Below are 27,856 nucleotides of genomic sequence, written 5' to 3' on the forward strand. Positions count from 1 at the left end.
GATGCTGAGACCCTGAGACCTAGGGGACAATGGAGAAGAGGGTAGAGAATGGCTCTCTTGCCAACCAACAGGATCAGCTATAGTCTCTCACAAGCTTTGAATCATTCTAGATGGTTAGAACTTTCCCACCTAAGAGAGAAATGGGCCAGATACCTTTCATTAAGAGCTGGCCTATCCCAAGCTGGAGGTTGACAAAATGCAGCAATAGACTCCACTGCTCCCAAATCTAAGAGGTTCACATGTACACATTTCATCCTTCAAGCTGATCAAGAGTTCAACAGCCTCCTTTAGCATTGCCAGTTCAAGCCCCTGCTCTCCTGACCAGGTACTTACTGCTCTGATGATGGTTAAAGCACACAGCCTTCCTTGGTGCAATGAAGCCAGAAGACAAGATGTGCTGGGAGTAGACATTTTCTCCCAGTGGAATCAGTGAACTGAAAGAACATTGAGAAAGCAGGAGAGCTAAGAAGAAATGGGACAGCTATCTCTGACCTTCTGCAAAAGAACAAATCTCCCGTTGTGAATAATATTTAATAATTGGTTCAGTTTTCCCAGCATTGCCTTCCAGGGAATTTTCCTGCACTGGTGGAATAATCAGATACAAGCTGGAGGGAAAGACGCCCTGTGGGAGCTGCTGCTAAGTCCCAGATTCTTCTTAGACGCTCAGAATTTGATGACTTTGGCACTGGGCCACAGAAGTCATGAGCTTCTCCAGGCACAGCTTGTTTGGCCTGGTGATATGAGAGGAAGGAAGCGAGGTGGGATCTCATCAGGTGTCCTTCCTGCTGTCAGCCTTTTAGAACATGGGTGACTCTGTGCTATCAGATGGGATTAATGTGTTTTTTTGTTTTTGTTTTGAGACGGAGTCTCACTCTGTAGCCAAGCTGGAGGGCAGTGGCATGATCTTGGCTCACTGCAACCTCTGCTTCCCAGGTTCCAGCGATTCTCCTGCCTCAGCCTCCTGAGTAGCTAGGACTACAGGCATGCGCCACCACGTCCAGCTAATTTTTGTATTTTTAGTAGAGACAAGGTTTCACCATGTTGGCCAGGATGGTCTCGATCTCCTGACCTTGTGATCCGCCCGCCTCAGCCTCCCAAACTACTGGAATTATAGGCATGAGCCACCACGCCCGGCCTGTTGTTTTCTAAGTGTCACTCATTACCATGAACATGTCAAATACTTTCACAGTAAAAGTAACAAAATAGACATTTCTGTAATAATTTATTACAGAATCATGAAAGAACCATGGAACATGATGGTGGCAGATCAGTGGCTCATCTACTTTACTTGACAAGTGAAGATACTAAGTCCTTCTTCTGGGGTTGTGGAGGGTGTGTGTTGAGTTGTGAGCAGTAGTTTAGGAGTCAAGATTTTCTCCTTCCATGTCTTTCTTTCCTATCAAAAAGCCTAAGAATCCGGACACAGGAAGGGGAACATTACACTCTGGGGACTGCTGTGGGGTTGGGGGAGAGGGGAGGGATAGCTTTAAGAGATATACCTAATGCTAAATGACGAGTTAATGGGTGCAGCACACCAGCATGGCACATGTATACATATGTAACTAACCTGCACATTGTGCACATGTACCCTAAAACTTAAAGTATAATAATAATAAAATAAAAAAATAAAAATTTTTAAAAGTAAAAAAAAAAAAAAAAAAGCCTAAGAATCCACAAACAGGTGTGGTGGAGATTGCTAACTGTTGCCTAGTATCTGTTCTTTTCTTCTTTTTTAAAAAAATAAGCAGTATTTCCCCATCTGCCATTTTTAATCAGGGCATGACTTCACGGCTAGAGAACAGATTCCAGCTCTGCAGCTGGCTCTGGCCAATAGGGTGTGAATGGACATGATTAATGCAATTGCCTAGTCACCTTAAAAACAGTCACTTGCTCTAAATTTTCATTTTTTAAATTATACTTTAAGTTCTAGGGTACATGTGCATAACGTGCAGGTTTTGTTACATATGTATACATGTACCATGTTGGTATGCTGCACCCATTATCTCATCATTTACATTAGGTATTTCTCCTAATGCTATCCCTCCCTTCCTCCCCCCACCCCACGACAGGCCCCAATGTGTGGTGTTCCCCACCCTGTGTCCAAGTGTTCTCATTGTTTGATTCCCACCTATAAGTGAGAACATGCAGTTTTGGGTTTTCTGTCCTTGTGATAGTTTGCTCAGAATGATGGTTTCCAGCTTCATCCATGTCCCTACAAAGGACATGAACTCATCCTTTTTTATGGCTGTATAGTATTCCATGGGGTATATGTGCCACATTTTCTTGATCCAGTCTATCATCGATAGACTAAATTTTCATTTTTATCTCTTTTACTTTGCTGAAAAACAATGAAATTTCAGCAGCAGACTTGGACTTAGAAAATGGAAGCCATACGCAGAGGGTACCAAACTCTAGAGAAAGATACTTCTCTCTTCCTCTCTTTTCCTCTGATCTAGTTTCACCCAGAATCTCATTTCCATGATGGCTAGACCTGGTCTTTTTCTTCATTGCTTTATCCTCAATCCCAGACACATAGCAGAAACTCACTCAGTATTTGCTCTCAGAGCTTTTGTCTCCATAATGCCCTCTTTGATCCTTACCTCTGTAGCTCAGTTTCTTTGTCCAGACTTGGCTTTGCTGGCCACTTTAGCCTCACTGTTAAATAATTGACCTACTGATTATTTGATCACCGGTATTAGTTGATCCTTTTCTAGGTGCAAGGTGCTGGTGATAGAGTATTGACAGAAACAGACATGGGCTACTGCCATGGAGCAGATGGCCCACTCCCTGTGTATTCAAGGGGGAATCTCTACTTCAGCCTGAACTTGGTTAAAGTCATTTCCCCCATACGCCTTTCCAGCTGCCCACTGTGTTGTCTGGGAAAACTCTGGTCTTTTAGGAGGACTGAGGATGAGATGGTTAGTACTATCAATGACACAAACATGCCCCATGAGCACAAAGTACAATTTGGGGTGATGTGAGAGGGATGATGAAAGCTTCCCCAAACAGGGGAGATTGAGAGTTTTCCTTTAAAATGTTTTTATTTTTAACCAAGTTACCATTTATTTGATGTAAGCAATACAGATAATAAAAAATAAAGATAAAATCATTGAAATATATCAGTGCTATACTTTCTACTCATTGATAATCTTACCATCCAGGGGTAACCACTGATAACATCTTATGTATATACTGTACACTTTTCATATAAATCATATTTTTCATAGAAAAACAATCCTAAAATTCATATGGAACAAAAAAAAGAACTAAATAGCCAAAGCAATCCTGAGCAAAAAGAACAAAACTGGAGGCATCACACTACCTCACTTCAAAATGTATTACATGGCTTATAGTAACCAAAACAACATGGTGGTATGGCTCACGCCTGTAATACCATCACTTTGGGAGGCCGAGGTGGGTGGATCACAAGGTCAAGAGATCAAGACCATCCTTGCCAACATGGTGAAACCCCGTCTCTACTAAACATAGAAAAATTATCTGGGTGTGGCTGTGCTGGCCTGTAGTCCCAGCTACTTGGGAGGCTGAGGCAGGAGAATCACTTGAACCTGGGAGGCAGAGGTTGCAGTGAGCCAAGACGGCGCCACTGCACTCCAGCCTGGTGACAGAGCGAGACTCTATCGCAAAAACAAAAACAGAAACAAAAAACCAACACATAGACCAATAGAACAGAATAGATAACCCAGAAATGAATACACATATTTATAGCCAACTGATTTTCACCAAAAGCTCCAAGAACATACATTGGAGAAAGGACACCCTCTTCCATAAATGGTGCTGGGAAAATTGGACATTCATATGCAGAAAAATAAAACTATACTTCCATCTGTCATCATATACAAAAAATCCACTCAAGATGCCTTAATACTTAAACACAAAACCCTAAGTTATAAAACTACTAGAAGAAAACACAGGGAAAACACTTCAAGACATTGGTCTAGGCAAAGATTTTATGGCTAAGACCTCAAAAGCATAGGCAACAAAAGCAAAAATGGACAAATGGGACTATATTAGAATACAAAGCTTCAGCACAGAAAATAATCAACAGAGTAAAGAGACAACCTGTCAAATGGGAGAAAATATTTGCAAACTATTCATCTGATAAGGGACTAATATTCAGAATATATGAGGCACTCACAACTCAACAGTAAACAAACAAACCAACCCACAATTAATCCCATTTAAAAGTGGGTAAAGGACAGGAAGAGACATTTCTCAAAAGAATATACACAAATGGCCAACAGATATTTGAAAAAATGTTCATCACTAATTGTCAAAATGCAAATCAAAACCACAATGAGGTATTATCTTACCTCAGAATGGGTATTATTAAAAAGACAAACATTAACAGATACTGATGAGGATGTGGAGAAAAGGAAACTCTTATACACTGTTGTTGGGAATGTAAATTAGTACAGTCACTATAGAAAACAGTGTGGAGAGTTTTCAAAATGCTAAAAATGGAACTATCATAGGACCCAGCAATCCCATGACTGCATATTTATCCAAAGGAAAATAAATCAGTATATCAAAAGACACTTGCACCCCTATGTTTATTGTAGTGCTGTTCACAATAGCAAAGATATGAATTAATGAATTATCTATTAATAAATGGATGAAGAAAATGTGGTGTATATACACAATGGAGTACTATTTGGTCATGGAAAAGAAAGAAATCATGTCACTTTCAGAACATGAATGAAACTGGAGGTCATCCTGCTAAGTGAGATAAGCCAGACACAGAAAGACAAATATTGTATATTCTCCCTCATATGTGGGAGCTTAAAAAGTTGATGTCATGGAGATAGAGACTAGAATGACACCAAAGGCTAAGGGGGTGTGTGTGTGGTGGAGGGGATGAAGAGAGGTTGCTGAATGGGTACAACCATACAGTTACGTAGAAGAAATAAGTTATAATGTTTCATAACAGAGTAGGGTAGCTATAAGTAACAACAACGTATTGTATCTTTCAAAATAACTAGAAGAGAGAACTTGAAATGTTCCCAACACATAGAGATGATAAATACTCGAGGCAATGAATACCCTAAGAACTCTGACTTGATAATTATACATTCAATGCACATAACAAAATATCACATGTATCTCATAAATGTGTACAAATATTACGTATCAATAAATTTAAAAATTATATTTTTATATCGACCACATACACACAAGCTAAGAAACATTTTTAAAAAGATTTTAGAATTTCTGACATCAGGCTGTATCTTAGAATCAATGTATTTACAAAGCAACATATGACAGTTTAAGTGGAAGCATCCTTTTTCTTAGTAATGAATAAATTAATAGTCTATCTTATACTTGATGACATCTTAGATCTAATGAAATAGGTATATGTTTAGAGAAATGGGAGCATATGTTTAGAGAAATGCTATCTCACCCTACAGTGACTAGCTTTTTTCAAACTAATATGTTTTGAATATCTTTCTAAGTTAATAAATAGAGCTCTGCATTGTCATTTTTCATTGGCAAAGAATATTGTTGTACCATAATTTATTCATCCCGTATTTTGGTACATGTATTTTATTTCCATTTTTTATAAAAACCGTGGTTGGGATGGTTGTGCACGTGTGGGAGCAGGGATTATATGGAGAGTGTACTTTCTACTCAGTTTTTTGTGAACCTAAAACTACTCGAAAAAATAACATTTATTAAAAAGAAAAACAAGCCATTATAAACACTGCAAGTCCAACAAGTCACAAGTCACATGGCCAACCTCAGATTCAAGAGGTAGAGAAATAAACTTTACCTTGTGATTGGGAAACTACCAATTAACATTGCAAAGGAATGTGTATACACAAGAACAGATGTGATATGGTTTGCTGTGTCCCCACCCAAATCTCATCTTGAATTGTAATTCCCATAATCCCCACATGTGGTAGGAGGAACATGATGGAAGGTAATTGAATCATGGGGGTGGTTACCCTTATGCTGTTCTCATGATAGTGAGTGAGTTCTCACAAGATCTGATGGTTTTATAAGGGGCTTTTCCCCCTTTGCTCAGCACTTCTCCTTTTTGATGCCCTGTGAAGAAGGATGTGTTTGCTTCTCCTTCTGCCATGATTGTAAGTTTCCTTAAGCCTCCACAGCTATGTGGAACTGTGAGTCAATTAAACCTCTTTCCTTTATAAATCTCCCAGTCTCGAGTAAGTCTTTCTCAGCAGCATGAGAACACACTAATACAACATGGAATTTGTGGAAATTGTTTTTACAATCAACAACACTTGGGAAGATTTTAAACATGGAAGAGACGTGATCAGATCTGCATTATAGAAACAGTACCCTGGTGATTCTATAGAGAATTAATGGGAAAGTAGCTTCACTGGACACAGAGAGGCTGTGAAGAAGCTCTTTCCACAATCCTCCCAGGCAGTGGGAGTCCAAGGAAAATGTGTGAGTAAGAATCTGAAAGGTAACAGCCAGAGGAGTAGAAGGAAAGCCACTTATGAAAAGTGAGGGGAGGGGAAAGGTTCATAGATGACTGAAATGTCAGAAATTATAAAGAAAACCTTGGGCAGAAAGGTAGCCCTTGAAATTGGCAACAGGGAGGTTAATGACACTCTTTCTGGAATACTCTGAGCGTTGAGGGTGGTTGAGGAATTTAGAAGTTTAATGAATTAAAGGATTTCAGAATGCTCTAAATCTACACAGAAAGACTCAAGAGGTGCAAGACTCTTTGTGGTTCCCCTCGACTGAGGAAGGTTAGTATTGCAAATCCTCACAGTGGCTGTGTGCTTTCACGTGCAGGTGACCAGAACAGGGTGGACAAACAGACTCCACTGCAGATGAGGGAACCTGATAAAAGAACATGTCTCACCCAGGGAGCCATTTTCGAATAAGAAATTCCCTGTTTTTATCCTTGAGCAGTGAGTAGAAAGGTAATGAATAGGATCAGTGGTGACTACTCTGGGAAAGGCGTAGCCCTGCTCATCCTCCCACTCTCAAACCATCTTTCCCTCTTGCCCTCAGCCCCAGCTTCCTCCATGCCTGCTCTTCCACCACCCTCAGCACACACTGCTTTCTGGCTGGCACACTCTTGTCTGGCAGTAAAATTTAGTAGTTGAATGAGGCTCTGGGCTGAATTACTCAGCTTGAATTCTATTGCAACTCTTGTGAGTTGTGTGACCGAGGCCAATGTGCTTAACATCTCCAGTCCTCAGCTTTTCTAAGCACAAAATAGTAAGTGCCTAGCTTGCCATAAGGATTCAGTAATTAGCTGCTATTAGTATTATTACTTTCTAAAGCTTGTACTGCCTTGTAGAGTTCCAATTTGAGAGACAACGAGTAAGAATGAGAACAGGGCCTTCATGGAGCTCCTGTTCTGGACTAGACTGTGAGGATTCCAGCTCTTTCTCCCTTTGGCTGTAAGCTTTTTTGTGCTTCACTTTTCTCATCTGTAAAATGGGAATTACAGCAGTAACCTCCTTTGCTGGGTTGCTGTGAGGGCTGAATAAGAATTAGTAAAACCTAGGCTTATCTCCAAGGGGCAGGAAATCTGCAGTCACAGTGAGTTAAATCTGATAGATGTTTACATCTCTTTCATGTAAAAGCCCAGAGGCCAATTGTCTGGGGCCTGTAGAACAGCTCTGCTCTGTAAGATCCTCAGAATCCTGGCTGCCTTCCTTATCACTAAAAATCATCCTTTAATTTTCGTGGTCCAAGATGGCTCTCCAGTCATCAAACCAATGCTCCAAGTAATGGAAGGGAGGAAAAAGCATGACAAAGAACCAAAGAGTAACTAACTTTGCACTGTCTTTTAAGGAAGTTTCCAGAAATCAGCCATAGGACACCTGTAGTAATACTTCTTGACTAGAAATTAGTCATGTGACTTTATCAGTCAGAGAAGAGGTAAGAAAATGAAAGTTTTATTCTGTCCAGCCATAATCCACCTAAAAATGCTATTCCTTTAGATGAAGGTAAGAATGGGTGTTGGAGAGACAGCTACTTTGCTGAGACACATGTTTACCATTTAGTACTTGGCACACAGTAAGTGTACAACCAATGTCCATTACCATCATCATTATCATCATTATCCATCTACACACACTTGCTTATATGAAGACCATGTGGCTTCCTCAGAAGAAAGTCTCTCAGCTCTAAAGTTCCTGGGATTTCACTGTTTGGGTTCACAATTATTGTGTTTGAAAGGCTAGGTGTGTTCTCCATGACATCCCTCCTAAGGCTTCTCCCAGGTGTTTAAAAATTATCTGAAGAAGATAGATAAAATTGTGTTATTTCTGTAAATTAAGACATACACTCTTTAAAATGTTTTGGGATGGAAATATTTGTGGTCTTTTTGGTTTAAAATACAGTCTAGTCACCTAATTGAATAGAAAGATCAGTACATAGTTTTAAAAAATACCTGATGGGAAGATATTTTACCTGAATAAATTATGTATGAAAGAAAAAAAAGTTGGTAGAATGAAATGGAAAGCTGCATAAATAATAGAGTGTTTGAAAACGGGGTTTTCCTCTTAAGTAAGACATTCTGTTCATGAACTATCACCAAATTGGGAGTGTGCGTGTATGTTTTGAATCAAAAACTTCAAAGGGAATATGGAACTTCAGAGCCGGCCGGGCGCGGTGGCTCACGCCTGTAATCCCAGCACTTTGGGAGGCCAAGGTGGGCGGATCACCTGAGGTCAGGAGTTCGAGACCAGCCTGACCAATATGGAGAAACCCCGTCTCTACTAAAAATACAAAATTAGCCGGGTGTGGTGGCGCATGCCTGTAATCCCAGCTACTCGGGAGGCTGGGGCAGGAGAATCGCTTGAACCCAGGAGGCGGAGGTTGCAGTGAGCCAAGATCGCACCACTGCACTCCAGCCTGAGCAACAAAAGCAAAACTCCAAAAAAAAAAAGAAAAAAAAAAACAGGCAGTCTTTGAGGATTTTTTATTGAAGAATTCCAAATGTGTACACGTTTTTTAAACACACTAATTTATATTTAAAGAAACCATAGAAAGTGACTGACTCATCAGAAATAATCTCAACAAATGGGAAAATTCAGTTAATACTATTGAAACACTACTAAGATGATTCCAGGAAACGTGGTTTACACAATACAATAAAACGTCTTATATGCTGTAGGATAAGAAAACTGACTGCTTTTTGGTTTTTGAAGTGGTGTAATAATTAACTGTATTTAATTCTGTTCTTTTCATAAATTCATGACTAAATACATATTAATATACCAAATAATAAATGAATATATCTTCTCTTTCAATGTTTCTTAAAGAGATTTTTATTTGTTTTGCTTTTTTCCGGAGGTTTTTTATTCACAAGTGGAACAACAACCTATCCAAAGGGAGCTGATGATCTATTGGTTCTTAGTGCTAACAATGAGTTTCAGATGGCAGCAACTGTTATATCTAAAATATGCAACAGATAAAATTCTCAGAAGATCCATGCAAAAAGCTCTACTATGCAGATGACCACAGAAATGTAACATTTGACACTTTTACTGGCAATGTCAATGAGACTCCAGATGTTCCCAAACTCTGCTACTCTACTTGACCCTCATTTTTGCCTTTGTATTTTGCTTTTCCAATTTTGCTAATGACACAAACATGATTCAAATCCTTAAAGTATTAATTATAGTCAAGGACATATCCTACAACAAATTGGTCTGGAATTTCACATCCATCTCTGTCTGGTCTGTACCCAACAGTTCTGGTGCATATCCATCTGGCAATGTTGATCATCTTTGGATTATAGTGCTTGGTCAAGGAAAGCCAGGTCTGCATTGTTTTGTCAGGGGCAATTGCATCTTTTTCAATCAAGACTTTCTTCTCATTTCCATCGAGATTGAGGATAGTGAAAATAAAGTAATTTTTTTAAAAAGATATTCTTTTCAGTTAAAGTTGTAAAATCATCTTCCTAAATTACTTTTCTCTCCTGAATTGACTGGTCATTACAGTAACTGTTTGGTCTGATAAAATCTGCAGTCATAAAATGGATATGTCCTTATTTCTGCTAAGTGCTTTGCTGTTCAGCAAATCAGCAAAGAATTTATGGTATCTTGGCATGTGCAGAGGGCTGCAATCTGATTGCCTCCTACCTCCTTCACAGAATTTCAAGAACAAGCCATTTTGTCCCATCTGTAATTAATCCTGGAGGAATAAATATCTTTTCTAAATCCTCAAAATAATGATTAGATATAGAAAACCAGCCGGGCATGGTGGCTCATGCCTGTAATCCTAGCACTTGGGAGGCTGAGGTGGGAGGATCACCCAAGGTCAGGAGTTGAAAACCATCCTGGCCAACATGGTGAAACCCTGTCTCTACTAAAGATACAAAAATTAGCCGGGTGTGGTGGTGGGCGCCTGTAATCCCAGCTACTCAGGAGGTTGAGGCAGGAGAATTGCTTGAACCCAGGAGGCAGAGGTTGCAAAGAGCCGAGATCATGCCACTACACTCCAGCCTGGGCGATAGAGTGAGACCTGTCTTAAAAACAAAAAAGAAAACCAATCTAGGTCATAACCATGATGTGGAGCTGTGGGCCACCATGATAAAACTGGCTAAAAGGAGGAGCATGAAAGGGTACCTTTAACTAGGTGTTTGAAATTCCCATGTTTTAAACACTGGTTGGATGACCAGACCGTCTCACAGCAGCCCATGTAACCCCTCGACTGGAGTTGTCTGGTGGAAGGAGCACTGGCCTTGAATAGACAATGGCCTACTTGTCCCAGTTTGCACCCCTAGAACCGTCCCGGTTTTAGCACTGAAAGTCTCACATCTGGGAAACCCTCACAGTTTCAGGCAAGTGGGATGACTTGTCATCCTTACTTGGAGTCAGAGCCATAACCTAGTTGTGGGACCTTGAGCACATCACTTCGTTTCTCAGAGTTTGTTTCCTCATGCATAAAATAGAAAAAGCGGCACCTCTGTCCCAGGCCTATGGTGGAAATCTCATGTGAAAATGGTGCCTGGGACTCAGGAGGAGCTCAAGAACTCATGGTTAAATTTACATTTATTATTGGCTTCTAGTATCAAGGCAATAATCCCTCCCAGTGACTGTAATGGTCTGCTACTCAGTGAAATGGGATCTTCCACCCCTCAGATATTTGTTAACTCAAGGACGCCTTTCCCTTAATTAACAAAAGAAAATTCTGAGCCTTGGTAGATTAAGCTATGACCCAAGCTGAGCCCTGACATCTGATTATGCTGGTAAATGTATCCTGTGTTTGGTTTCAAGGCTGTAGTATATCTTTGAGTTTTTGAAGTATTCAATGTCATATCAGGGAGATTTATAAGACAAATCATTAATGTTTAATTTCATTTGCAGAAAACCATGTTTTTGAGTTATAACATGTGTGTCACCTGATTTCCTTGAAAATCAGGAGAAGCAAGGCCAAGTTTCAACTTGAAAAAGGGATCTAGGCTTTTCCATTTTTTGTGTTATTAAGAGTACTGACCTGGGCTCGTTAAAGACATATAACCTGGAAGCTCGTTACTAGATGTCCTGCAAATATTACAGATTGATATGGAAGGGCAATTGGTCAGTTTTTCTGCATGGTGTTTTAAAATTTCATTTCTTTGCTGAAGACTAATGATGATTTTTCAGCAAAAGCCAGACAGGAGGAGGCAGCAAGTATTGCTGAGCAAGTGAGCCAAGTGAATGGGATTTGGATATAAGAGCATTCTGGAAAGTTAGAAATGCCACACAAAGGCAAGCTCTTATCTGATTTCTTCAAATCCAAGAAGCCCATTCATTTTATAAGATCCCATTTCAAAAACTGGGTGTATCTTAAAATTGATGTGATTATTTTCTGTTTTTTTTTTTTTCTTCTGAAAAACTTTTATTGATGACACATCTGGCAATGAAAGGTCACTTACAGTAGAGGAAATATGTTATTCTAAATTCTGATATCCTACTGCTTCCCATGTTTATCCAAACCAAGATAAGCTCAGTGGTTCTTCAAATCCATAATATCCACATGCAAGAAAGATAAAACTTACAAAGCTTGGTGAAAGAAAAAAATATATAGCAGATAGTCATTAGCTTTAGGGAAGATGAATGTCAAGGCCATAAATCTACACCAGGCTTAGAGGTCACAAGAACACTGTGATCTTGTGATCACAAGTGTCTCTTTAACTCACTTGCCTGAAGACAACTAACCCAGATCTGTAAGCTCTCTGAACAAGACGTTTCTTTACAGCCCCCATCCCCACCAAAAAAAGACTTCTTTGGATGACTTAGAAATTTCCTCAATGATAAATGAAAATGCTAACTTTGAAAACTTGGCAATTAAGATAGATTTTAAAAAGTAAATTTAAAAAAGAAAACTTAGCAATTAGTGTGAGATTTTCCTGTTCAGTTATTCTGAGTTAAAAGCACCTGGTACAGACATCTCCCAAAGTGGGTACTCAAAACACATTAGCTCCGTTCCCTTCTCCCTTCCAATTCAGCAGTTTCTCTCTACTTCATATTATGAAACCACCAGAGGGAATGTGTCTTTTCATAGAGTCCCACTCAGGGCCTTGAAGAATAACAAAACAATGATAATAATTACAACAAGGACAGATATTTGTTCAACACTAGGTGGTGTGCTGACAACTTTTGATATACTCATTTTCTCCCTTAATCTTCATCGCACTCCTAAGAGGTGGCTGCTATTACAATTCCCTTTAAAAAGGGAAGGAACAGAAGAGGAACAAGGCTTACAGAGAGATTCAGTAAAGTGCCCAGGGATATGAATGTGAACTTGTAAAGCTTGAATTTGAATCTGGAGAGTCTGATTCCAGAGCCTAATTCTTAATCACAGTAGAGTCAACACATAAGAGTCAATAAGTGTGAGTGTAGCATTGCACAGTTCCCAGTAGGCTTTTATGTGCATGATGTCATTAGGTTCCCAGAAGAGCTCTGTGACTAGAATTAATGTTCCTATTTTATTTTGTTTGTTTATTTATTTATTTTTTAGAGACAAGGTCTTCCTCCATCACCTAGGCTGGAGTGATGACATGATAATAGCTCACTGTAACCTTGAACTTCTGGCTGGAGCGATCCTCCAGTCTCAGACTTCTGAGTAGCTGGGACTACAGGCCCATGCCATCATGCCCGGCTATTTTTATTTTTATTTTTGTAGAAACAAAACCTGGTCTAGAACTCCTTGCCTCAAGCAATCCTCCCGCCTCTGGCTAAATACGTTGGCCAGGCTGGTCTAGAACTCCTTTCCTCAAGTGATCCTCCTGCCTCGGCCTCCCAAACTGCTGGGATTACAAGTGTGAGCCACTGTGCCCGGCAGAGTGGAAGGATGAGAAACTAGAGTCCCAGGGATTTAGAGGGACCAGTCCAATGTCACACAGATAGTAAGCAAATCTGGATTTTAAACGTGAGTCTTCTGATGCTTAGTTAAGGGAGATTTTCCAGCCAGCAATTAGATAAGCTTTATTTTCCTCACCTGTAAAGTGAAGACAGTACCTACCTACTCACTAACCCGACACAATAACACATCTCAGAGCACAGGGTAGACACAAAACCAAAAAGTCCTAGGAGTCAATACAAGCTTGCAAAAGATCACCTTCAATTGGTATTAGAAGTTGTCTATTTGGAAGGAGAAAGTGCAACAGCTTTCTGAGAGAGACATGCCCCCAGCCACACCATCTAGGAGTCAGGGTGGTGGTAGGCTCAGATATCCAGATAGGAAGAGAAAGCCACAGTCCGGGGTGCTGAGAAAACATGGGGAGGACTGTAGACCTAGCTTCAAATCCCAGCTCTTGTGTTTATGATCAAGAACCACAGGCAAGTTACATCGTGTCTACATCTCCGAGAGCTCACATGTAAAATGGAATTAATAATGACTTTTATTTCATAGAGATGTGGATATTAAATGGCCTGGTATACTTATTGCAATTAATGCAATATCTGACATGGGGGAAGGATGCAATAAATAGTCATTATTATTAGGAGAAATTAGAAAAACTCTACATAAGACATAAAGAAATGTTCTGGTGGTCTCTAGTTTTGTTTCTATATTATCCAAGATTCCTTGTCCTACGGGGCATATTTTTCTAGTGACAAGAGGCTTGGATTCATGGGAAAACATTCTGGCTGAGTTCTAGAGCAGGCAAGTTGCATCACCTTTCTGAGCCTCAGTTTTCTCTTATATGAAATGGGAATAATGCCTTACTGACCTCACGGAGGAGGCATGAAATCTCAGGAGATAAAGCATGGGAAAATTTGCGGGAAAATGTAGGACAAAGGTGGGTTATAAGTGTAATGATGAAGATGATGATATGACTTTTCAATTATCTTTTTTGAATGTAGGGTAAAAACAGAATTTTTTTAAAAAATTATTTTTTTAGACTTTTTTAAAAAAACTTTTATTTTAGGTCCAGGAGTACATGTGCAGGTTTGCTATATAGGTAAACTCGTGTCATGGGGGTTTGTTGTACAGATTATTTTATCACCCAGGTACTAAGCCTAGTACCCAATAGTTATTTTTTCTGCTTTTTTCCTCCTCCAACCCTCCACCTTCAGGTAGACCCCAGTGTCTTCTGTTCCCCTCTTTGTGTCCACGAGTTCTCATCATTTAGCTCCACTTATAAGTGAGAACATGTGGTATTTGAAAAACAGAATTTTTATAAAGGTAAGTAAAATGCCCTTATAAAAACTGAATATTTACTGGAAAGCTAGGACAAATATTTGAGGTAAGTACAATACCAGAATACTGAGAAAATAGCAGCAAGGCATGGGCTGAAATACCAGGGCCCCAGCAGAGGAGGCAGTCCCCTTGGTATGACCCTTCCCCCAACTCAGCAAGGGCCTGAGCAGCCCATTGCTCATGGACAGCAGAGCAGCAGAGCATCCGTGGGCTTGGCTTTGCCCTTGCTCGGCACGCATTTAGAATTCAGTGGATCAAACATGAACACTAATAACAGGATGGCCATCTCAGACCCACATTTCAACTGCTCTTCCTTACTCATTCCTGCCCTGAGGCCCCCTACCCGCACTGTCTGCCTTCTCCAGTCCCCTCCCAGAAGGGCTTCATGCCTTCATAGCGTCTGGTACTTCTCCTCTGTTATGCTTCTCAACCCCTCTCAACCCCATGCCCAACCCAACAGAAAGGTCAGCTGGCTCAACCTTCAAAATATACCTAGAACCTGCCTGTGAATCACCACGCTGGTAGAGCCCCCAGTTTCCTCACCCAGACTCTTGCAAAACTGTCCTTGATCAGTTTCCCTTTCCACTTCCTGGTGGCACTTCTCCCCTGAGCAGCTGGGTGGCCTTTTGGAACACAAAGCAGACCCTGCCACTCCCCATCAACACTCTCCAAGAGCTCTCAGTGCACTTGCAGCAAAAGCCAACTTCATGGATTACACAGCCCTAGGAGGAGCTCCTCCTCTCCCATCCATTCTACACCCCTCTGACTTTATCCTCCCTTCTCTCCTTGGCCCGGCTGCTCCAGTCTTCCTGGCCTCCTCACTAATCCCTTGTCCCCATTTGGGGTCTTCCACAGCCTCTTCCCTCCAGCTGGAATGCTTCCCAGATAGCTGCATGGCAGGCTCCCTTCCTATGTCTTGACTTAAATGTCTTCCTCTCCATGAAGTCTTCCTTGACCACCCTATATACATGGTACCCCTCCATGCTCCTTAGAGCCTCTGCCCTTTCTCCGCATTATTTTTCTCCATATTTAATTTAAAGCTTTCATGGTGCTTCTATGTGCTAGGTACAATTCTAATATATCTCACTCAATTCTCACAAAAATCCCCATGAGGTAGGCCTTACTGTTATTTGCATTTTACAGACAACTAAAATAAAGCACAGAAAAGTTGTGTATCTTGATCCAAGTTCCAGAGCTAGTGTTGGGTGGAGCCTGGCTTCAAACACAGGAGGTCTGGCTATGAACTTCCTGCTCCGAACTCTACAAGGGCTGCCTCTCATTGCATGTAGGATCATGTGACATATTATTTAGGCACCTCCTTGTTTATTTTCTATCTCCTTTCATTAGAGTGTAAGTTCTAAGAGGGCAGGGACTTTTGTCTTTTTTATCCATTGCTGTATTCCTAGTACCTAGAAAAGTGCTAGCACACATTAGGTGTTTGGTAAACATTTGTTGGATGAATTAATAAGCTTATCCTAAGTAAACTACATAATGAACATTGCATAAGGTCCATGAAGGAGGAAGTATCTGTCTTGTTTGCTGCTAAAACCCCAGGATTTATCGGTAAATGCACTAGGTGGCAAGCCCGCATTGCTTTTATTTGTGCTTTCTTTCATATAACAAGCATTTGGGGAGAGAATAACTGATGACATAAGATGGGGGTAATCATAATCCCCTTCTGCACAGCTGTGTGGACTCTGCTGTGGATTGGAAGGAACAAAAGTAGAGGATGGCGTGGACTAACGGAGGTGCTACAGAGATCCAAGTGGGAGGCAGGGAAGCCAGAGGCTATGAGAGGCGATGCAAGAGTCACCAGTGAGTTCTAGGCACAGGGCATTGGCAGTGCTTTGAACTGGGGACGCAGAGTGAGAAGATACTTTCTTGGAGAGGTGGAGGGAGAAATTGGTGCTGGGTGTGCTGGGTGTGAGGTTGTGGTGGAGCATCCTCACAGGGAGGCCCAGTAGGGAGGTGGGAAATTAAAACCAGACCTGGGAGAAGAGCTTTGAAGAAGTAAGAGTGGATGAGATTGTCAGAGAACAACATGAATAAAGAAAATGGAGGCAGAAACCATAATCTTGAGGGACTGCCCAGTTTTAGGGAATGGTAGAAAGAAGGGCGGGAAAGACCGTAGGAAAGCTAGCAGGTGAATTGGAGTATAAAATGCTGCGAAAATCGGTTGTGAAGATATTTCTTTCCACAAAGAGAGAGGAAGGCACAGCATCAAAGTCTGCCAGGAGATCAAGACAAATATGTTCTGAAAAGGTAAGCCATTGATGAGCCTCAACTGGAGAGAGTTGCGCTGGTGGGCGCTGGAGTGCAGGAGTGAAGGTGAAGGAAGGCAGCTGATGGGGGCTTTCTTTGCTATTTTCTAGCTGCGACTTTGGGCAGGTTACGTATTCCATGGACTTCAGGGTTTGTTAGTTTGTTTGTTTGTTTGTTTTGAGACAGAGTCTCAATTGGAGACTAGTAGATTTACCGATAAATCCTGGGGTTTTAGCAGCAAACAAGACAGATACTTCCTCCCTCATGGACCTTATGCAATGTTCAGGCTGGAGTGCAGTGGCAAGATCATAGTTCACTGTAGCCTCAAACTCCTGGGCTCAAGCAATCTTCCCACCTCAGCCTCCCTAATAGCTGGGCCTGGTTAGTTTTTTTTCTTTTAAACCCTTTTTCTTGGAGTTGGGGTCTTGCTAAGTTGCCCAGGCTGATCTAGAACAACTAGCCTCAAACAATGCTCCTTCCTTGACCTCCCAAAGTAACGGGATTCCAGGCGTGAGCCACTACTCCCAGGATGGGTTGAGTCATGAGTCGTGGGTCTGGGTGGAGTCAGTTGATGTCCAGAATGCAAAAGTCTGACAAACATCTCAAAAGACCAATCTTAAGTTCTACAATAGTGATGTTATCTACAGGAGCAGTTGGGGAAGTCACAGATCTTGTGCCCTCTGGCTGCATGACTCCTGAGCAGCAAGAGATTATAAAAAGGTAAGACAGGGAACAATGGCTGGTTATTATTTAGCTACACCTACATTTTAGAAGGATGCATGTCCCTTTTATAATCCAAATCTTGTGGCTCTTCATTCATCTTAAAAAGGCAGTTTTGGTCTCTGGGCAAGGAGGGGGTTCATTTCAGGGAGGCACTAGTATCATCCTTGCTTCCAAAGTCAAACTATAAACTAAATTCCTCCCATAGTTAGCTTGGCCTGTGCCCAGGAATGGGTGAGGACAGCCAGCCCGGGAGGCTTAACGCAAGATGGAGTCAGCCATGCTAGGCCTCTCTCACTGTCATCATCTTTGCAAAGGTGGTTTCAAGACCAAATAAGCACACAGACGACATATTTACAAAATGGGGGAAGATGAGGAAAACAGTGTAGTGTTAGATTTAAATCAGTGGGGTCACCGTGAACTCATATATTTGCAGATTCAAAATCACTTAGCTACATTGCTATTTTGCCATATTGATTTTAATTCCTCTGACATCGAATTCAACAATATTCGTTGAGTGCTTACTGTATTCCAGACACTATAGTGGGTACTTTACATGAAATATTTCATTTAATCTGCCCCACTGCACTATGCAATATAAACAACTGGTATTTAAAAGGTGAGAAACTTGCCATAGGTTCCGTAGCTGGTAAAGGCAAAGCCTGACTGAGACTAGGTTTGGTCTGACCCCAGAACTGTGTTCATAATGACAGGGATAAATAAAGCGAGTCAATGAAAAACTTTTAAGGGCTGTATGCATTTGTGACACTAAACTTGATCTGACTCCTAAAGTGAACAAGCTGTATGGGGGAACAAAAGACCTTTGGAATCACCTAGCTCATCAATAAAAGTGTTTGTGCTCATTTGCCATGGAGCGTATCCTCAGGCACCAGGGAGGCAAGAACTGGGGTTTTAAAGCCAGCTTGGCCAATCTCAGCTACACTACCCTGTGCAAGAACACTGGACCTCTCTGGGCCTGTTTCCTCATGTCTAAGTGAAAACAGCTGGACACCTGGAGGAGTCACAGGCTCCAATGTCTACAGGGGTTGACAGGTAACACAAATCAGTAAAATGGCCCCATGATCTAGGTCCTGTCTCCAGTGGCAGTGGTCTCTTGGCTTCAACTCAGTGTCACTAGGCAGATGTGCAGGGCTCAGGTCACTGGATCCTCTAGCCCCTCCAGACAAGCCAGGAATCTAGACTTTTACATGACATCTTTCAAATCTTAAGTTAATTTTTAAAAATTGTATGAGGTAAAAGAAAAATCTCCAAAACTCTGCAGCATATTCTATGTGGTCCTTAGGCCAACAGTGTGATTTTTATTTTTATTTTATTTTATTTTAGTTTAATTTCTGTGATACACGTGCAGAACGTGCAGGTTTGTTACCTAGGAATACATGTGCCATGGTGGTTTGCTGCACCTATCAACCTGTCATCTAGGTTTTAAGCCTCGCATGCATTAGATATTTCTCCTAACGCTATCCCTTCCATTGCCCCCCACCTCCCTGACAGGCCCCGGTGTGTGATGTTCTCCTCCCTGTGTCCATGTGTTCTCATTGTTCAACTCCCACTTATGACTGAGAACATGCAGTATTCGGTTTTCTGTTCCTGTATTAGTTTGCTGAGAATGATGGTTTCCAGCTTCACCCATATCCCTGCAAAGGACATGAACTCATTCCCTTTTATGGCTGCATAGTATTCTATGGTGTATGTGCCACATTTTCTTTATCCAGTCTATCACCGATGGGCATTTGGGTTGGTTCCAAGTCTTTGCTATTGTAAATGGTGGTGCAGTAAACATACGTGAGCATGTGTCTTTATAGTAGAATGATTTATAATCTTTTGGGTATATACCTAGTAATGGGATTTCTAGGTCAAATGGTATTTCTGGTTCTAGATCCTTGAAGAATTGCCACATTGTCTTCCACAATGGTGGAACTCATTTACACTCCCACCAAAATAACGCTGTGATTTTTTAAACCAGATAATCTCTGAAATTCCAACAAAGATTCTTTCTGGGAAAAGAAATGGTCCCTTTGGGTATGGAGCAGCTGTTCTTTGCAATAAGCAGTGATGCTAAAGCTGATTGTCTGCTTCATCTTCTCAGAGCTTTGCCAGGTAACACTGGCACAGTGGACAGTTCTGGTACCTCTTGGGCCACCATCTTCTTACCTGTAGAATAAAGAGGCTGAAGTTCTCTGGGGAAGAAGGAATGAAACTAGTATCCTTTGAGCACCTGTTTTTTGTCGAGAACTTTTCTCTTTCTTTCCCATTTTTTTTTTTTTTTTTTTTGTGAGACAGGGTCTCACTCTGTCACCGAGGCTGGGCTGCAGTGGTGCGATCATGGCTCCTGCAGCCTCCATCTCCCTGGCTCAGGTGATTCTCCCACCTCAGCCTCCTGAGTAGCTGGGATTACAGGCATGCACCACCACTAATTTTTGTATTTATTTTGTAGAGACGGGGTTTCACCATGTTGCCCAGGCTGGTCTGGAACTCCTGGGTTCAAGCAATCTGCCTGCCTTGGCCTCCCACAGTGCTGGGATTACAGGGGTGAGCCACCACACCCGGCCATGAGACTTCATGATTCAAGTCACTTGTGTTAGTTAGTGTTCTCCAGAGAACTGGAACCAATGGTGTGTGTGTGTGTGTGTGTGTGTGTGTGTGTGTGTAGAGAGAGAGAGAGAGAAAGAGATGGAGAGACAGTGAGACAGAGAGAGATACACTTATTTTAAGGAATTGGGTTCATGTGATTATAGAAGCTGGCAAATCTAAAGTCTGCAGATCCAAGGAGGAACTGATATTGGAATTCATGTCTGAAGGCCATTTACCAGCAGCTTCCTACTGCTCAGAAGGTCATTCTTTCAGGCTATTAAGGCCTTCAACTGATTTAATGAGGTTTACCTCATTAAAGAGGCCAAATTGCCTTACTCAAAGTCCACCGATTTAAATGTTAAATCTCATCACCAAAGAAGCTCTTTCCCAGAAACATCCAGAATAGTGTTTGACCACATATCTGGGTATGATTGCCCAGCCAAATCGACACATTGAAATAACCATCTCACCAATTTATCCTTAGGATGATCCTCATCATTTTATAGATAAGGAACCTGAAGCTCTGAGAAGTTAAATGATGTAAACAAAGACACAGTTTGGGCCAGAGCTGGGATTCAGGTCACCCAGGTCTGGCTGGCTTCAAAACTCATCTCTTTCACCCAGTTCTAATATTTCATAATTGTAGAAATCAATGTTACTGTCCGATAAGGGTAGGACCCAAGTTTGCATTCGATTCCAGGATCAAGCGAGCCAGCTGCAGAACCCAGAGCTCCCGTGGGAACATCCAGGGAGCACTCCACACAGAAGCATCGTCAATCTTTCCTGGGACTACACGGGGGAAGCTGTTTCCTTGGGTCATGCAAGGCAATGACCCGGGGAAACAGAAATTGTCTTCCTGTTGCTGGGCCTTTTTCAAGCCCTGGCTAGACTTTATCCAGTAAATATTTACTGGGCACTTTCTTCATGCCAGGCATGGTGCTTGCAACTGTGGACTTGGAAGTGTGTGGGGCACAACCTTGGCATCTAGCAGCTGTAGGTCTAGTCAGGGAGGAAGTCAAAGGAACAGCAAATGTAGTGATGTGGATGGAGGCCTGTGGGGCTGGAGAAGAGAGCTGGTCTCTGGTCCCTCAGACTCTGGGTTCCTGGCCTCTGCTTGGATTTGTATCCTTGGAGCCTGGCACACTTCCTGGCATGTACATATTAGGTGTTCAATAAATGCCCACTGCATGTCTCCATGAATGAATGAAGAAATGGAAATTATCGATCTACATGTCTGTACTCTTTACTGGAATGTGACTTCCTTACAGGTAGGGACAGTAGCTAAAGACGTAGGCTCATGTCTTGGACCAGCTACCTTCAAATTCCAGCCACCTCTCTTACCAGCTGTGGGATATAATCTCTTTAAAGCTCGGTGTCTTCAGTGGTAAAATGGTGCTAATAGTAGAAATTACCCATGGAGTCACTCAGTGGATCAAATGGGGTAATGAAATGAAAGTGATTAATAGCATATCAAGCACGGAATACACTCTCAGCAGACACTAGCCATTTCGTTGCAGTAATCATTAATTTCTGTTTTCCTGGCACACAGCAAGGCCTCAATACATAATTATGGGTGGATAAATGGGTGAATGAATGAATTCATCTTGGGCTACTGGAAAAGAGAGGGGCAGGCTGACCTTCTTTCCTTCTTATCCTGTCTGGATTCTTTCATCTCATCTCACTGTTATGTGCCCCTTGCTAACCCCTGAAACCTTGGAGACCAGGACACTGGTATATGGAGGTTTGGTGCAGTGAGGACGCAGGCACAGAAAACTCTCAGTGATTCTTTTCCTCACTAGTTTTCATCAGGTCTCTAAATTGTTCATATCTTTAGATGAGTCTGGGAAATTAGGGCATTCCTCAAAGCTTGGAGGGAAAAAGGACAAGGCAGCCTCTTCTTTCCGTGCAAGCCTCTGTTGCCTCCTTAGATGTCTCCCTGAAGCACATTTCATTAAGAGATCAGCCAAGTTATCCCTTCTTAGGGCAGGCCTACTCTCTATCACTAGTTCCTAGCCCTTCCTGTGGGGCCATGAGGACTCTCCTGGGCCACTGGCTTTCCTCGCTCTTCCATGGGCCATCGTCTCAGTAGTAGGAATATGTCCAGCTGTTTAGGAGAATGGGTCTGATGCTGTAGGCATCCCTGCATGGATGCAGAGAAGTGGAGCTTTCCTTGTGTAAGGCATTGAGTTAGGGTGGACAGGACCTGCTGTATGGCCTTGGACAAGTCACTTTATTTCTCCAGACTTCAATTTTCTCATCTGATGAGGAAGGTAGACAAGATGATTTCTTTTGTTGTTGTTTGTTTGAAATAGTCTTGCTCTGTGCCCAGGCTGGAGTGCAGTGGCACAATCATGGCTCATTGTAGCCTTGACCTTCCAGGCTCAAGTGATCCTCCCACCTCAGCCTCCTGAGTAGCGGGGGCCACAGGTGCATGCCACCATGCCCAGCTAATTTTTTATTTTTTGCAGAGACAGGGTCCTGCTATGTTGTCCAGGCTGGTCTTGAACTCCTGGCTTTAAGAGATCCTCCAACCTCCACCTCCCAAAGCGCTAGGATTACAGTATGAGCCACCACACCTGGCTAAGATGACTTCTACAATCTTTTTTGTTCTAAAATTTTATGATCTTCAAACAATGGAGTGAACAAATCATCTACCAGCAAATACACGTGGTAATGAATGCTGCTTTAGGGAGATTAGCAGTAGCTTGGGGATCTGACAGACTCTACAAAAGAGAAAATTAGGTAGGTGCACATTAGAATCAAGGAAGGGGACCTCTTGATGTACAGAATCAAGAGACCATGGTTCCTGGGCCTCCCCTTTCTCACCACATGCCATTCGATACCACACCCTGTTAGCTTCTAGCAGTTCATAGCAATGATAACCACCTCCCCCATCCCAATCAGGGTGGCTTAACTCAAGCAATTCTCTAATGAAGACCTACAATATCCTTGAAATTGGTGAATCCTGCCAATTCTTGGAATTCCTTGCTATATTTTTGTTTGTCCCAAGACCAAGTCTGGAACACTGTTTAAAGGGTTAATGCTGTTTAAAGAGTTAACGCTGTTAACTCTCCTGACGTCTCGCTTCTGATCTCCTTAGTTACACCACGTTCAATTATATCATACAGTGCCACCATGGGTGTGACTTGGCCGGGGATCACCATAATTGCCAGACTCATAGTTTGGAGTCAATTTATCTTCACATCTCACTCTTAATCTTGGCTTTGCAGGAAAGTGTAAGCAACTGGGGGAAGTTCCATAAAAGTGTCCACATTTCAATTAACCTTCAGGTTGACCTTGTTTGAATTCAGTCAAAAGTTTTTTTGCCAGAGAGATGTAATAAAATATACCTATTTGGGCCAACAGAAAAAGAAATCAAAGAAATATATTTTGGGTAAAGGAATAATACTCTAAAATACTTTGCCCACATTAGAATGACAGTGTACCAAATTTTCTTTCTGAATTGAAGACCAATATAGTCAGTGAAGAAAGATATTCTAAAGAAACTTGTGGCAAAGAAAAATAAATGAATATAATCTTTGGGTAACAGATTCCAGGTTGGGCTGATAAAGATTGTCAGGATGTGTAGGGGTTGGTCCCAAACTCTGAAGTCAAGCTCTGTGTTCTTGACATCTATAGCATCCTTAACAAAGATCACGCTGGGAAACTTTTAAGTTCCTTCTGTCATGTAATCTGAGGTCAGAGGGAAGTTCCAAAAATCCCCTTTCATCAGCTTAAAAATGCAAATGATTCATAAAAAACTCAGGCTATTTACTTTCAGTACCAGATAATTAATGTCAACTCTGCATATCCCAACTCCTGAAACATTCAAAATGTGCACTTCCACTTCTGTTGAAATGACATGTCTTATTTTTGTAGGTCTTAGGCTTTTCAGAGAATAGAGAGAAGAATTTGGGAATTCATGTCACATAAAATTACAGAAAATGTTTATTAAAATGTTTGATGTAATGAATATTTATGTAAGGTTGATTTATAAAAAAATTTTATAACTTTATATCTAATTACAAAACAAAATTTGGGAAATATTCTGAAAAGAGAAAGAAGAATGTGAACATGATTTCTATCTCTACCACCCAGAGTTAATCACCATTTTCACAGTTCTAGTGTAATGCCTAGCCTGAAGCCTAGCAAAGAGTAGGAACTCAAAAAGTATTAGTGTATTGACTATGTCCTCAGGCTCTATTATTATAAAATTTGTATATAATATATAATTCTATTATATATAAATATTTATAAATATATAATATATATTTATATATTATATATTATATATAAATATTTGTAAATATATATATAATATATTACATATAAATATTTGTAAATATATATAATCTTTTATATATAAATATTTGTAAATATATAAAATATATTACATATAAATATTTATATATATATTTATATATTTATAAATATTTATAAGTATATATTCATTTATAATATATAAATATTCATAAATATACATTTATATAATATATAAATATTTATAAATATACATTTATATAACGTATAAATATTTATAAATATACATTTATGTAACATATAAATATTTATAAATATACATTTATGTAACATATGAATATTTATAAATATACATTTATGTAACATATGAATATTTATAAATATACATTTATGTAACATATGAATATTTATAAATATACATTTATGTAACATATGAATATTTATAAATATACATTTATGTAACATATGAATATTTATAAATATACATTTATGTAACATATGAATATTTATAAATATACATTTATGTAACATAAATATTTATAAATATACATTTATGTAACATATAAATATTTATAAATATACATTTATATAACATATCAATATTTAGATATATTTATATATATCTAAATATTTATATATAAATATTTATAAATATATTATATATTATATATCTTATATATCTATGATATATTATATAAATATATATAATATATCATATATCATATATGACATATAATATATCATATATAATATATCCTATAAAATATAATACATAATATATCATATATAATATAGTATATAAAATATAATATATAATATATATCATATATATCATATATAATATATTATATATATTATAAATTATAATATGATATATATTATAATTTATAATATATAATAAATTATAATATATTATATATTATAAATTATAATATATAATATAATATATTATATATTATAATATATTATATTATATATTATAAGATATTATATTATATATTATATAATATATTTTATATTATATATTATAATATATTATGTATTATAGTATATTCTATATATTATGTATTATAATATATTCTATATATTATGTATTATAATATATTCTGTATATTATATATTATAATATATTCTGTATATTATATATTATAATATATTCTATATGATATATAATATATCATACATAATATATTATGTAAAATATAATATATAATATATATCATTATATATTTATATAATATATCATAGATAAATATATATTATATATTTATTTCTATATTCTAATATTATATATTATATGATTATATATAATTAATATAATAATATAATATATATAATATAATAATATATAATATATAATATATATTATAATATATAATATAATATAATAAATATATATTATAACTATATAATATAATATAATAAATATATATTATGAATATATGATATATTATATATATTATAAATATATATGATATATTATATATATTTATATATAATATATCATATATAAATATATTTATATAATATATCATATATCTTATATAACATGTAGTATATAATCTATCATATATCTTATATAACATGTAATATATAATCTATCATATATATTATATAACATGTAATATATAATATATCATATATATTATATAACATGTAATATATTATATATCATATATATTATATAACATGTAATATATAATATATCATATATATTATATAACATGTAATATATCATATATCATATATATTATATAACATGTAATATATCATATATCATATATATTATATAACATGTAATATATCATATATCATATATATTATATAATATGTAATATATCATATATCATATATATTATATAATATGTAATATCATATATCATATATATTATATAATATGTAATATAATATATCATATATATTATATAATATGTAATATAATATATCATATATATTATATAATATGTAATATAATATATCATATATATTATATAATATGTAATATATTATATAATATATGATAGATTATATATAATATGTCATATATATTATATAATATATAATACATTATATATTATATAATGTATATTATATATAATATGTCATATATATTATATAATATAGAATACATTATATATTATATAATGTATATTATATATAATATGTCATATATATTATATAATATATATTATATAATATAATAGTTATAATAAATATAATAGTTTATAAATATAATCATAGTTTATAAACATATATAAACTGCACCAACTCTCCATGTATGTATGTATATTTTTATATATATAAAATATTATATATTTTATGTATTATATATTATATTATATATATTTTAGATATTATATGTTATATCACATATATTATATTATATATAATATATAATATATTATATAATATATTATATATAATATATTATATAATATATTATATATAATATATTATATATTATGTAATATATATAATATATTATATATTATATTTTTATATATTATATTATATATATAATATATTATATAATATATTATATATATTATATTTGTAATATAGTATATATAAGATATATATATATAAATATACATACATACATGGAGGGTTGGTGCAGTGAGGATGCAGTGTGCTGAGATTGCACCACAGCACTCCAGCCTGGTGACAGAGGGAGACTCTGTCTCAAAAGAAAAAAAATGTTGAAAACAGTTCTCACGCACTGAGTCTGCCTCTGGGTGGGGCCATAGGACCACTTGAGTCATGAATCCTGGGTCTGGATGGAGTCCGTTGGTGCCCAGAATGAAAAAGTCTGACAATCACCTCAAAAGACCAATCTTAAATTCTACAATAGTGATGTTATCTATAGAAGCAATTGGGGAAGTCATAAATCTTGTGCCCTCTGGCTTTATGACTCCTGAGCAGCAAGAGATTAAAAAAGGTAAGACAGGGAACAATGTCTGGTTATCATTTAGCTACATCTACTTTTTAGGAGGATCCTTGTCCCTCTTATAATCCTAATCTTGTGGATCCTCCTCTTACTTCTGGGAACACCCACTCTGTCTATGGAGTAGCTGTTCTTTCATCACTTTATTTTCTTAATAAATTTGCTTTTGCTTTGCACTGTAGCCTCGCCCTGAATTCTTTCTTGTGCGAGATCCAAGGACCCTCTCTTGGAGTCTGGATCAAGACCTCTTTCCTGTAACAGTTTGGTAACCATGAAGAGAATGACTGAGAAGGTAGAGGCCTGCTCTAGTTTGAAAGTCCTCTCCTTTGGCCTTGCTCCAAGCACAGGCTCCTTCTCTTTGTTTCTTTTTTAAATGAGATCAAAATGCTTATCTTCAAATGGTAAGACACATACATTCACCAATTAGACAATACC

The sequence above is a fragment of the Pongo pygmaeus genome, chromosome 3 (genome assembly GCF_028885625.2).
Source record: "Pongo pygmaeus isolate AG05252 chromosome 3, NHGRI_mPonPyg2-v2.0_pri, whole genome shotgun sequence".
Classification (NCBI taxonomy): domain Eukaryota; kingdom Metazoa; phylum Chordata; class Mammalia; order Primates; family Hominidae; genus Pongo; species Pongo pygmaeus.